At 63.7% G+C, this 11,209-nt stretch overlaps 6 non-coding genes across 6 annotated transcripts; all 6 read left to right on the top strand.

Annotated features, from left to right (window-relative positions):
- Window positions 1-204: 204 nt before the first annotated feature.
- LOC149851652 (U2 spliceosomal RNA) lies at window positions 205-400 on the top strand. Its single transcript, XR_016439610.1, has one exon. It is a non-coding gene; the product is annotated as a U2 spliceosomal RNA (small nuclear RNA).
- Window positions 401-2,162: 1,762 nt separating this feature from the next.
- On the top strand, window positions 2,163-2,358 carry LOC149851651 (U2 spliceosomal RNA). The gene has a single exon (XR_016439614.1). It is a non-coding gene; the product is annotated as a U2 spliceosomal RNA (small nuclear RNA).
- Window positions 2,359-4,172: 1,814 nt separating this feature from the next.
- On the top strand, window positions 4,173-4,368 carry LOC149851650 (U2 spliceosomal RNA). Its single transcript, XR_016439613.1, has one exon. It is a non-coding gene; the product is annotated as a U2 spliceosomal RNA (small nuclear RNA).
- A 1,811-nt stretch (window positions 4,369-6,179) lies between these two features.
- Window positions 6,180-6,375, top strand: LOC149851649 (U2 spliceosomal RNA). The gene has a single exon (XR_016439612.1). It is a non-coding gene; the product is annotated as a U2 spliceosomal RNA (small nuclear RNA).
- A 2,015-nt stretch (window positions 6,376-8,390) lies between these two features.
- On the top strand, window positions 8,391-8,586 carry LOC149851648 (U2 spliceosomal RNA). Its single transcript, XR_016439611.1, has one exon. It is a non-coding gene; the product is annotated as a U2 spliceosomal RNA (small nuclear RNA).
- Window positions 8,587-10,776: 2,190 nt separating this feature from the next.
- Window positions 10,777-10,972, top strand: LOC149851647 (U2 spliceosomal RNA). The gene has a single exon (XR_016439609.1). It is a non-coding gene; the product is annotated as a U2 spliceosomal RNA (small nuclear RNA).
- The last annotated feature ends 237 nt before the right edge of the window (window positions 10,973-11,209 follow it).

The raw sequence follows: 11,209 nt of genomic DNA, 5'->3' as shown, positions 1-11,209 counted from the left end.
GCCAGCCCCCGCCCACAGGGCCCCTTTCCCGCTGGCGAGCCAGCCGGTGCAGTGAGGCGCGACGCCGCGGAACCGAACCGAACGACCGCAGCCCCGCCACCGCCGCCGGCCGCCGCCGCCGGCCCAGCCTGGCTCGCTCGCTCGCCAGGGCCCCCGGGCTGCCGGCCCCGGGGGTCCCGCTCCCCCTCCGGCCCTTGGAGGGTTATCGCTTCTCGGCCTCTTGAAGGCTCAGATCAAGTGTAGTATCTGTTCTTATCAGTTTAATCGCTGATATCGTCCTCGATTTGAGGACTGACGCATTAAACGCATTTTTGGTGCCGGGAGCGGGCCTCGGAGCTTGCTCCAGCCCCTCTGTGCATCAGCCCCGTATTGCAGTGCCTCGGGGCCTGGTGCGGCTCCTCCCTCAGTTGGTTCCAAAAGCAGCAGCAGCAGCAGCAGCTCCCCAGGGGGCGGCCCTATGCAAAAGACAGCTAGGCAGCAGGCGCAGGAACACTGGCAGGGGTGTTGGCTATGGCCCACCATGTCCTGGGCGAGAGCACCTGGAAGGGTGGTGGGCAGGTAGGCTGGGGCTTTCCTTCCTCAAGCCAGGCAGGCCCTGCAGCCTCCCCCCGCCAAAAAGAAAGCCTTCCGTCCCCTCCATCCGCAAGGCAAAGCCACCAGAGGCCAGACGCTGCAGTTGTCCAGCGTCGTCGTCGACGACGACGACCAAAGCTGCCCTGGGGAGGAAGTGGAGTGGAGTTGGTCGACCAAAGCTGCCTTGGGGAGGAAGCTCCTATGGCCCCAGCTGACTTCCTGCCCTTTCGGCAGCGGGGCTCGACTCGCCCCCTTGTGGCAGGTCATCAGGTCAAGTCAAGCCAACCAATGGGATGCTTCTCTTGCTGGGCTCCTATGGCCCCAGCTGACTTCCTGCCCTTTCGGCAGAGGGGCTCGACTCGCCCCCTTGTGGCAGGTCATCAGGTCAAGTCAAGCCAACCAATGGGATGCTTCTCTTGCTGGGCTCCTATGGCCCCAGCTGACTTCCTGCCCTTTCGGCAGCGGGGCTCGACTCGCCCCCTTGTGGCAGGTCATCAGGTCAAGTCAAGCCAACCAATGGGATGCTTCTCTTGCTGGGCTCCTATGGCCCCAGCTGACTTCCTGCCCTTTCGGCAGCGGGGCTCGACTCGCCCCCTTGTGGCAGGTCATCAGGTCAAGTCAAGCCAACCAATGGGATGCTTCTCTTGCTGGGCTCCTATGGCCCCAGCTGACTTCCTGCCCTTTCGGCAGCGGGGCTCGACTCGCCCCCTTGTGGCAGGTCATCAGGTCAAGTCAAGCCAACCAATGGGATGCTTCTCTTGCTGGGCTCCTATGGCCCCAGCTGACTTCCTGCCCTTTCGGCAGCGGGGCTCGACTCGCCCCCTTGTGGCAGGTCATCAGGTCAAGTCAAGCCAACCAATCTTCTCTTGCTGGGCTCCTATGGCCCCAGCTGACTTCCTGCCCTTTCGGCAGCGGGGCTCGACTCGCCCCCTTGTGGCAGGTCATCAGGTCAAGTCAAGCCAACCAATGGGATGCCCTTTCGGCAGCGGGGCTCGACTCGCCCCCTTGCAGGTCATCAGGTCAAGTCAAGCCAACCAATGGGATGCTTCTCTTGCTGGGCTCCTATGGCCCCAGCTGACTTCCTGCCCTTTCGGCAGCGGGGCTCGACTCGCCCCCTTGTGGCAGGTCATCAGGTCAAGTCAAGCCAATGGCCCCAGCTGGCCTCCTGCCCCCTTTGGGCGGGGGGCTACACTCGAGGATCTTCCGAGGTCCCTTCCAGCCGGCCCTCACGTCTATGAAATCGATGAAAGTCAACTCAGTAGACCAAGAGCCGGACGAACGGAAGCAAGCAAGGAAGCCAGCGCAGCGCAGCGGAGCGGAGTGGAGTGGAGTGGAGTGGAGTGTCAGGGCTCGGAACGGGAGCATGGAAGGAGCGGCACGCACCTGCCAGCCCCCGCCCACAGGGCCCCTTTCCCGCTGGCGAGCCAGCCGGTGCAGTGAGGCGCGACGCCGCGGAACCGAACCGAACGACCGCAGCCCCGCCACCGCCGCCGGCCGCCGCCGCCGGCCCAGCCTGGCTCGCTCGCTCGCCAGGGCCCCCGGGCTGCCGGCCCCGGGGGTCCCGCTCCCCCTCCGGCCCTTGGAGGGTTATCGCTTCTCGGCCTCTTGAAGGCTCAGATCAAGTGTAGTATCTGTTCTTATCAGTTTAATCGCTGATATCGTCCTCGATTTGAGGACTGACGCATTAAACGCATTTTTGGTGCCGGGAGCGGGCCTCGGAGCTTGCTCCAGCCCCTCTGTGCATCAGCCCCGTATTGCAGTGCCTCGGGGCCTGGTGCGGCTCCTCCCTCAGTTGGTTCCAAAAGCAGCAGCAGCAGCAGCAGCAGCTCCCCAGGGGGCGGCCCTATGCAAAAGACAGCTAGGCAGCAGGCGCAGGAACACTGGCAGGGGTGTTGGCTATGGCCCACCGTGTCCTGGGCGAGAGCACCTGGAAGGGTGGTGGGCAGGTAGGCTGGGGCTTTCCTTCCTCAAGCCAGGCAGGCCCTGCAGCCTCCCCCCGCCAAAAAGAAAGCCTTCCGTCCCCTCCATCCGCAAGGCAAAGCCACCAGAGGCCAGACGCTGCAGTTGTCGAGCGTCGTCGTCGACGACGACGACCAAAGCTGCCCTGGGGAGGAAGTGGAGTGGAGTCGGTTGACCAAAGCTGCCCTGGGGAGGAAGCTCCTATGGCCCCAGCTGACTTCCTGCCCTTTCGGCAGCGGGGCTCGACTCGCCCCCTTGTGGCAGGTCATCAGGTCAAGTCAAGCCAACCAATGGGATGCTTCTCTTGCTGGGCTCCTATGGCCCCAGCTGACTTCCTGCCCTTTCGGCAGAGGGGCTCGACTCGCCCCCTTGTGGCAGGTCATCAGGTCAAGTCAAGCCAACCAATGGGATGCTTCTCTTGCTGGGCTCCTATGGCCCCAGCTGACTTCCTGCCCTTTCGGCAGCGGGGCTCGACTCGCCCCCTTGTGGCAGGTCATCAGGTCAAGTCAAGCCAACCAATGGGATGCTTCTCTTGCTGGGCTCCTATGGCCCCAGCTGACTTCCTGCCCTTTCGGCAGCGGGGCTCGACTCGCCCCCTTGTGGCAGGTCATCAGGTCAAGTCAAGCCAACCAATGGGATGCTTCTCTTGCTGGGCTCCTATGGCCCCAGCTGACTTCCTGCCCTTTCGGCAGCGGGGCTCGACTCGCCCCCTTGTGGCAGGTCATCAGGTCAAGTCAAGCCAACCAATGGGATGCTTCTCTTGCTGGGCTCCTATGGCCCCAGCTGACTTCCTGCCCTTTCGGCAGCGGGGCTCGACTCGCCCCCTTGTGGCAGGTCATCAGGTCAAGTCAAGCCAACCAATGGGATGCTTCTCTTGCTGGGCTCCTATGGCCCCAGCTGACTTCCTGCCCTTTCGGCAGCGGGGCTCGACTCGCCCCCTTGTGGCAGGTCATCAGGTCAAGTCAAGCCAACCAATAGGATGCTTCTCTTGCTGGGCTCCTATGGCCCCAGCTGACTTCCTGCCCTTTCGGCAGCGGGGCTCGACTCGCCCCCTTGTGGCAGGTCATCAGGTCAAGTCAAGCCAACCAATGGGATGCTTCTCTTGCTGGGCTCCTATGGCCCCAGCTGACTTCCTGCCCTTTCGGCAGCGGGGCTCGACTCGCCCCCTTGTGGCAGGTCATCAGGTCAAGTCAAGCCAATGGCCCCAGCTGGCCTCCTGCCCCCTTTGGGCGGGGGGCTACACTCGAGGATCTTCCGAGGTCCCTTCCAGCCGGCCCTCACGTCTATGAAATCGATGAAAGTCAACTCAGTAGACCAAGAGCCGGACGAACGGAAGCAAGCAAGGAAGCCAGCGCAGCGCAGCGGAGCGGAGCGGAGTGGAGTGGAGTGGAGTGTCAGGGCTCGGAACGGGAGCATGGAAGGAGCGGCACGCACCTGCCAGCCCCCGCCCACAGGGCCCCTTTCCCGCTGGCGAGCCAGCCGGTGCAGTGAGGCGCGACGCCGCGGAACCGAACCGAACGACCGCAGCCCCGCCACCGCCGCCGGCCGCCGCCGCCGGCCCAGCCTGGCTCGCTCGCTCGCCAGGGCCCCCGGGCTGCCGGCCCCGGGGGTCCCGCTCCCCCTCCGGCCCTTGGAGGGTTATCGCTTCTCGGCCTCTTGAAGGCTCAGATCAAGTGTAGTATCTGTTCTTATCAGTTTAATCGCTGATATCGTCCTCGATTTGAGGACTGACGCATTAAACGCATTTTTGGTGCCGGGAGCGGGCCTCGGAGCTTGCTCCAGCCCCTCTGTGCATCAGCCCCGTATTGCAGTGCCTCGGGGCCTGGTGCGGCTCCTCCCTCAGTTGGTTCCAAAAGCAGCAGCAGCAGCAGCAGCTCCCCAGGGGGCGGCCCTATGCAAAAGACAGCTAGGCAGCAGGCGCAGGAACACTGGCAGGGGTGTTGGCTATGGCCCACCATGTCCTGGGCGAGAGCACCTGGAAGGGTGGTGGGCAGGTAGGCTGGGGCTTTCCTTCCTCAAGCCAGGCAGGCCCTGCAGCCTCCCCCCGCCAAAAAGAAAGCCTTCCGTCCCCTCCATCCGCAAGGCAAAGCCACCAGAGGCCAGACGCTGCAGTTGTCGAGCGTCGTCGTCGACGACGACGACCAAAGCTGCCCTGGGGAGGAAGTGGAGTGGAGTCGGTCGACCAAAGCTGCCTTGGGGAGGAAGCTCCTATGGCCCCAGCTGACTTCCTGCCCTTTCGGCAGCGGGGCTCGACTCGCCCCCTTGTGGCAGGTCATCAGGTCAAGTCAAGCCAACCAATGGGATGCTTCTCTTGCTGGGCTCCTATGGCCCCAGCTGACTTCCTGCCCTTTCGGCAGAGGGGCTCGACTCGCCCCCTTGTGGCAGGTCATCAGGTCAAGTCAAGCCAACCAATGGGATGCTTCTCTTGCTGGGCTCCTATGGCCCCAGCTGACTTCCTGCCCTTTCGGCAGCGGGGCTCGACTCGCCCCCTTGTGGCAGGTCATCAGGTCAAGTCAAGCCAACCAATGGGATGCTTCTCTTGCTGGGCTCCTATGGCCCCAGCTGACTTCCTGCCCTTTCGGCAGCGGGGCTCGACTCGCCCCCTTGTGGCAGGTCATCAGGTCAAGTCAAGCCAACCAATGGGATGCTTCTCTTGCTGGGCTCCTATGGCCCCAGCTGACTTCCTGCCCTTTCGGCAGCGGGGCTCGACTCGCCCCCTTGTGGCAGGTCATCAGGTCAAGTCAAGCCAACCAATGGGATGCTTCTCTTGCTGGGCTCCTATGGCCCCAGCTGACTTCCTGCCCTTTCGGCAGCGGGGCTCGACTCGCCCCCTTGTGGCAGGTCATCAGGTCAAGTCAAGCCAACCAATGGGATGCTTCTCTTGCTGGGCTCCTATGGCCCCAGCTGACTTCCTGCCCTTTCGGCAGCGGGGCTCGACTCGCCCCCTTGTGGCAGGTCATCAGGTCAAGTCAAGCCAACCAATGGGATGCTTCTCTTGCTGGGCTCCTATGGCCCCAGCTGACTTCCTGCCCTTTCGGCAGCGGGGCTCGACTCGCCCCCTTGTGGCAGGTCATCAGGTCAAGTCAAGCCAACCAATGGGATGCTTCTCTTGCTGGGCTCCTATGGCCCCAGCTGACTTCCTGCCCTTTCGGCAGCGGGGCTCGACTCGCCCCCTTGTGGCAGGTCATCAGGTCAAGTCAAGCCAATGGCCCCAGCTGGCCTCCTGCCCCCTTTGGGCGGGGGGCTACACTCGAGGATCTTCCGAGGTCCCTTCCAGCCGGCCCTCACGTCTATGAAATCGATGAAAGTCAACTCAGTAGACCAAGAGCCGGACGAACGGAAGCAAGCAAGGAAGCCAGCGCAGCGCAGCGGAGCGGAGCGGAGTGGAGTGGAGTGGAGTGTCAGGGCTCGGAACGGGAGCATGGAAGGAGCGGCACGCACCTGCCAGCCCCCGCCCACAGGGCCCCTTTCCCGCTGGCGAGCCAGCCGGTGCAGTGAGGCGCGACGCCGCGGAACCGAACCGAACGACCGCAGCCCCGCCACCGCCGCCGGCCGCCGCCGCCGGCCCAGCCTGGCTCGCTCGCTCGCCAGGGCCCCCGGGCTGCCGGCCCCGGGGGTCCCGCTCCCCCTCCGGCCCTTGGAGGGTTATCGCTTCTCGGCCTCTTGAAGGCTCAGATCAAGTGTAGTATCTGTTCTTATCAGTTTAATCGCTGATATCGTCCTCGATTTGAGGACTGACGCATTAAACGCATTTTTGGTGCCGGGAGCGGGCCTCGGAGCTTGCTCCAGCCCCTCTGTGCATCAGCCCCGTATTGCAGTGCCTCGGGGCCTGGTGCGGCTCCTCCCTCAGTTGGTTCCAAAAGCAGCAGCAGCAGCAGCAGCAGCAGCTCCCCAGGGGGCGGCCCTATGCAAAAGACAGCTAGGCAGCAGGCGCAGGAACACTGGCAGGGGTGTTGGCTATGGCCCACCATGTCCTGGGCGAGAGCACCTGGAAGGGTGGTGGGCAGGTAGGCTGGGGCTTTCCTTCCTCAAGCCAGGCAGGCCCTGCAGCCTCCCCCCGCCAAAAAGAAAGCCTTCCGTCCCCTCCATCCGCAAGGCAAAGCCACCAGAGGCCAGACGCTGCAGTTGTCGAGCGTCGTCGTCGACGACGACGACCAAAGCTGCCCTGGGGAGGAAGTGGAGTGGAGTCGGTCGACCAAAGCTGCCTTGGGGAGGAAGCTCCTATGGCCCCAGCTGACTTCCTGCCCTTTCGGCAGCGGGGCTCGACTCGCCCCCTTGTGGCAGGTCATCAGGTCAAGTCAAGCCAACCAATGGGATGCTTCTCTTGCTGGGCTCCTATGGCCCCAGCTGACTTCCTGCCCTTTCGGCAGAGGGGCTCGACTCGCCCCCTTGTGGCAGGTCATCAGGTCAAGTCAAGCCAACCAATGGGATGCTTCTCTTGCTGGGCTCCTATGGCCCCAGCTGACTTCCTGCCCTTTCGGCAGCGGGGCTCGACTCGCCCCCTTGTGGCAGGTCATCAGGTCAAGTCAAGCCAACCAATGGGATGCTTCTCTTGCTGGGCTCCTATGGCCCCAGCTGACTTCCTGCCCTTTCGGCAGCGGGGCTCGACTCGCCCCCTTGTGGCAGGTCATCAGGTCAAGTCAAGCCAACCAATGGGATGCTTCTCTTGCTGGGCTCCTATGGCCCCAGCTGACTTCCTGCCCTTTCGGCAGCGGGGCTCGACTCGCCCCCTTGTGGCAGGTCATCAGGTCAAGTCAAGCCAACCAATGGGATGCTTCTCTTGCTGGGCTCCTATGGCCCCAGCTGACTTCCTGCCCTTTCGGCAGCGGGGCTCGACTCGCCCCCTTGTGGCAGGTCATCAGGTCAAGTCAAGCCAACCAATGGGATGCTTCTCTTGCTGGGCTCCTATGGCCCCAGCTGACTTCCTGCCCTTTCGGCAGCGGGGCTCGACTCGCCCCCTTGTGGCAGGTCATCAGGTCAAGTCAAGCCAACCAATGGGATGCTTCTCTTGCTGGGCTCCTATGGCCCCAGCTGACTTCCTGCCCTTTCGGCAGCGGGGCTCGACTCGCCCCCTTGTGGCAGGTCATCAGGTCAAGTCAAGCCAACCAATGGGATGCTTCTCTTGCTGGGCTCCTATGGCCCCAGCTGACTTCCTGCCCTTTCGGCAGCGGGGCTCGACTCGCCCCCTTGTGGCAGCGGGGCTCGACTCGCCCCCTTGTGGCAGGTCATCAGGTGACTTCCTGCCCTTTCGGCAGCGGGGCTCGACTCGCCCCCTTGTGGCAGGTCATCAGGTCAAGTCAAGCCAACCAATGGGATGCTTCTCTTGCTGGGCTCCTACCCCAGCTGACTTCCTGCCCTTTCGGCAGCGGGGCTCGACTCGCCCCCTTGTGGCAGGTCATCAGGTCAAGTCAAGCCAATGGCCCCAGCTGGCCTCCTGCCCCCTTTGGGCGGGGGGCTACACTCGAGGATCTTCCGAGGTCCCTTCCAGCCGGCCCTCACGTCTATGAAATCGATGAAAGTCAACTCAGTAGACCAAGAGCCGGACGAACGGAAGCAAGCAAGGAAGCCAGCGCAGCGCAGCGGAGCGGAGCGGAGTGGAGTGGAGTGGAGTGTCAGGGCTCGGAACGGGAGCATGGAAGGAGCGGCACGCACCTGCCAGCCCCCGCCCACAGGGCCCCTTTCCCGCTGGCGAGCCAGCCGGTGCAGTGAGGCGCGACGCCGCGGAACCGAACCGAACGACCGCAGCCCCGCCACCGCCGCCGGCCGCCGCCGCCGGCCCAGCCTGGCTCGCTCGCTCGCCAGGGCCCCCGGGCTGCCGGCCCCGGGGGTCCCGCTCCCCCTCCGGCCCTTGGAGGGTTATCGCTTCTCGGCCTCTTGAAGGCTCAGATCAAGTGTAGTATCTGTTCTTATCAGTTTAATCGCTGATATCGTCCTCGATTTGAGGACTGACGCATTAAACGCATTTTTGGTGCCGGGAGCGGGCCTCGGAGCTTGCTCCAGCCCCTCTGTGCATCAGCCCCGTATTGCAGTGCCTCGGGGCCTGGTGCGGCTCCTCCCTCAGTTGGTTCCAAAAGCAGCAGCAGCAGCAGCAGCAGCAGCTCCCCAGGGGGCGGCCCTATGCAAAAGACAGCTAGGCAGCAGGCGCAGGAACACTGGCAGGGGTGTTGGCTATGGCCCACCATGTCCTGGGCGAGAGCACCTGGAAGGGTGGTGGGCAGGTAGGCTGGGGCTTTCCTTCCTCAAGCCAGGCAGGCCCTGCAGCCTCCCCCCGCCAAAAAGAAAGCCTTCCGTCCCCTCCATCCGCAAGGCAAAGCCACCAGAGGCCAGACGCTGCAGTTGTCGAGCGTCGTCGTCGACGACGACGACCAAAGCTGCCCTGGGGAGGAAGCGGAGTGGAGTCGGTTGACCAAAGCTGCCCTGGGGAGGAAGCTCCTATGGCCCCAGCTGACTTCCTGCCCTTTCGGCAGCGGGGCTCGACTCGCCCCCTTGTGGCAGGTCATCAGGTCAAGTCAAGCCAACCAATGGGATGCTTCTCTTGCTGGGCTCCTATGGCCCCAGCTGACTTCCTGCCCTTTCGGCAGCGGGGCTCGACTCGCCCCCTTGTGGCAGGTCATCAGGTCAAGTCAAGCCAACCAATGGGATGCTTCTCTTGGCTCCTATGGCCCCAGCTGACTTCCTGCCCTTTCGGCAGCGGGGCTCGACTCGCCCCCTTGTGGCAGGTCATCAGGTCAAGTCAAGCCAACCAATGGGATGCTTCTCTTGCTGGGCTCCTATGGCCCCAGCTGACTTCCTGCCCTTTCGGCAGCGGGGCTCGACTCGCCCCCTTGTGGCAGGTCATCAGGTCAAGTCAAGCCAACCAATGGGATGCTTCTCTTGCTGGGCTCCTATGGCCCCAGCTGACTTCCTGCCCTTTCGGCAGCGGGGCTCGACTCGCCCCCTTGTGGCAGGTCATCAGGTCAAGTCAAGCCAACCAATGGGATGCTTCTCTTGCTGGGCTCCTATGGCCCCAGCTGACTTCCTGCCCTTTCGGCAGCGGGGCTCGACTCGCCCCCTTGTGGCAGGTCATCAGGTCATCAGGTGCATGGCCCCAGCTGACTTCCTGCCCTTTCGGCAAGCCAACCAATGGGATGCTTCTCTTGCTGGGCTCCTATGGCCCCAGCTGACTTCCTGCCCTTTCGGCAGCGGGGCTCGACTCGCCCCCTTGTGGCAGGTCATCAGGTCAAGTCAAGCCAACCAATGGGATGCTTCTCTTGCTGGGCTCCTATGGCCCCAGCTGACTTCCTGCCCTTTCGGCAGCGGGGCTCGACTCGCCCCCTTGTGGCAGGTCATCAGGTCAAGTCAAGCCAACCAATGGGATGCTTCTCTTGCTGGGCTCCTATGGCCCCAGCTGACTTCCTGCCCTTTCGGCAGCGGGGCTCGACTCGCCCCCTTGTGGCAGGTCATCAGGTCAAGTCAAGCCAACCAATGGGATGCTTCTCTTGCTGGGCTCCTATGGCCCCAGCTGACTTCCTGCCCTTTCGGCAGCGGGGCTCGACTCGCCCCCTTGTGGCAGGTCATCAGGTCAAGTCAAGCCAACCAATAGGATGCTTCTCTTGCTGGGCTCCTATGGCCCCAGCTGACTTCCTGCCCTTTCGGCAGCGGGGCTCGACTCGCCCCCTTGTGGCAGGTCATCAGGTCAAGTCAAGCCAACCAATGGGATGCTTCTCTTGCTGGGCTCCTATGGCCCCAGCTGACTTCCTGCCCTTTCGGCAGCGGGGCTCGACTCGCCCCCTTGTGGCAGGTCATCAGGTCAAGTCAAGCCAATGGCCCCAGCTGGCCTCCTGCCCCCTTTGGGCGGGGGGCTACACTCGAGGATCTTCCGAGGTCCCTTCCAGCCGGCCCTCACGTCTATGAAATCGATGAAAGTCAACTCAGTAGACCAAGAGCCGGACGAACGGAAGCAAGCAAGGAAGCCAGCGCAGCGCAGCGCAGCGGAGCGGAGTGGAGTGGAGTGGAGTGTCAGGGCTCGGAACGGGAGCATGGAAGGAGCGGCACGCACCTGCCAGCCCCCGCCCACAGGGCCCCTTTCCCGCTGGCGAGCCAGCCGGTGCAGTGAGGCGCGACGCCGCGGAACCGAACCGAACGACCGCAGCCCCGCCACCGCCGCCGGCCGCCGCCGCCGGCCCAGCCTGGCTCGCTCGCTCGCCAGGGCCCCCGGGCTGCCGGCCCCGGGGGTCCCGCTCCCCCTCCGGCCCTTGGAGGGTTATCGCTTCTCGGCCTCTTGAAGGCTCAGATCAAGTGTAGTATCTGTTCTTATCAGTTTAATCGCTGATATCGTCCTCGATTTGAGGACTGACGCATTAAACGCATTTTTGGTGCCGGGAGCGGGCCTCGGAGCTTGCTCCAGCCCCTCTGTGCATCAGCCCCGTATTGCAGTGCCTCGGGGCCTGGTGCGGCTCCTCCCTCAGTTGGTTCCAAAAGCAGCAGCAGCAGCAGCAGCAGCTCCCCAGGGGGCGGCCCTATGCAAAAGACAGCTAGGCAGCAGGCGCAGGAACACTGGCAGGGGTGTTGGCTATGGCCCACCATGTCCTGGGCGAGAGCACCTGGAAGGGTGGTGGGCAGGTAGGCTGGGGCTTTCCTTCCTCAAGCCAGGCAGGCCCTGCAGCCTCCCCCCGCCAAAAAGAAAGCCTTCCGTCCC

This window comes from Crocodylus siamensis, unplaced genomic scaffold (genome assembly GCF_052110815.1).
Source record: "Crocodylus siamensis isolate JL-2025a unplaced genomic scaffold, ASM5211081v1 HiC_scaffold_589, whole genome shotgun sequence".
Classification (NCBI taxonomy): domain Eukaryota; kingdom Metazoa; phylum Chordata; order Crocodylia; family Crocodylidae; genus Crocodylus; species Crocodylus siamensis.
This window is presented reverse-complemented; position numbering and strand designations above follow the sequence as displayed.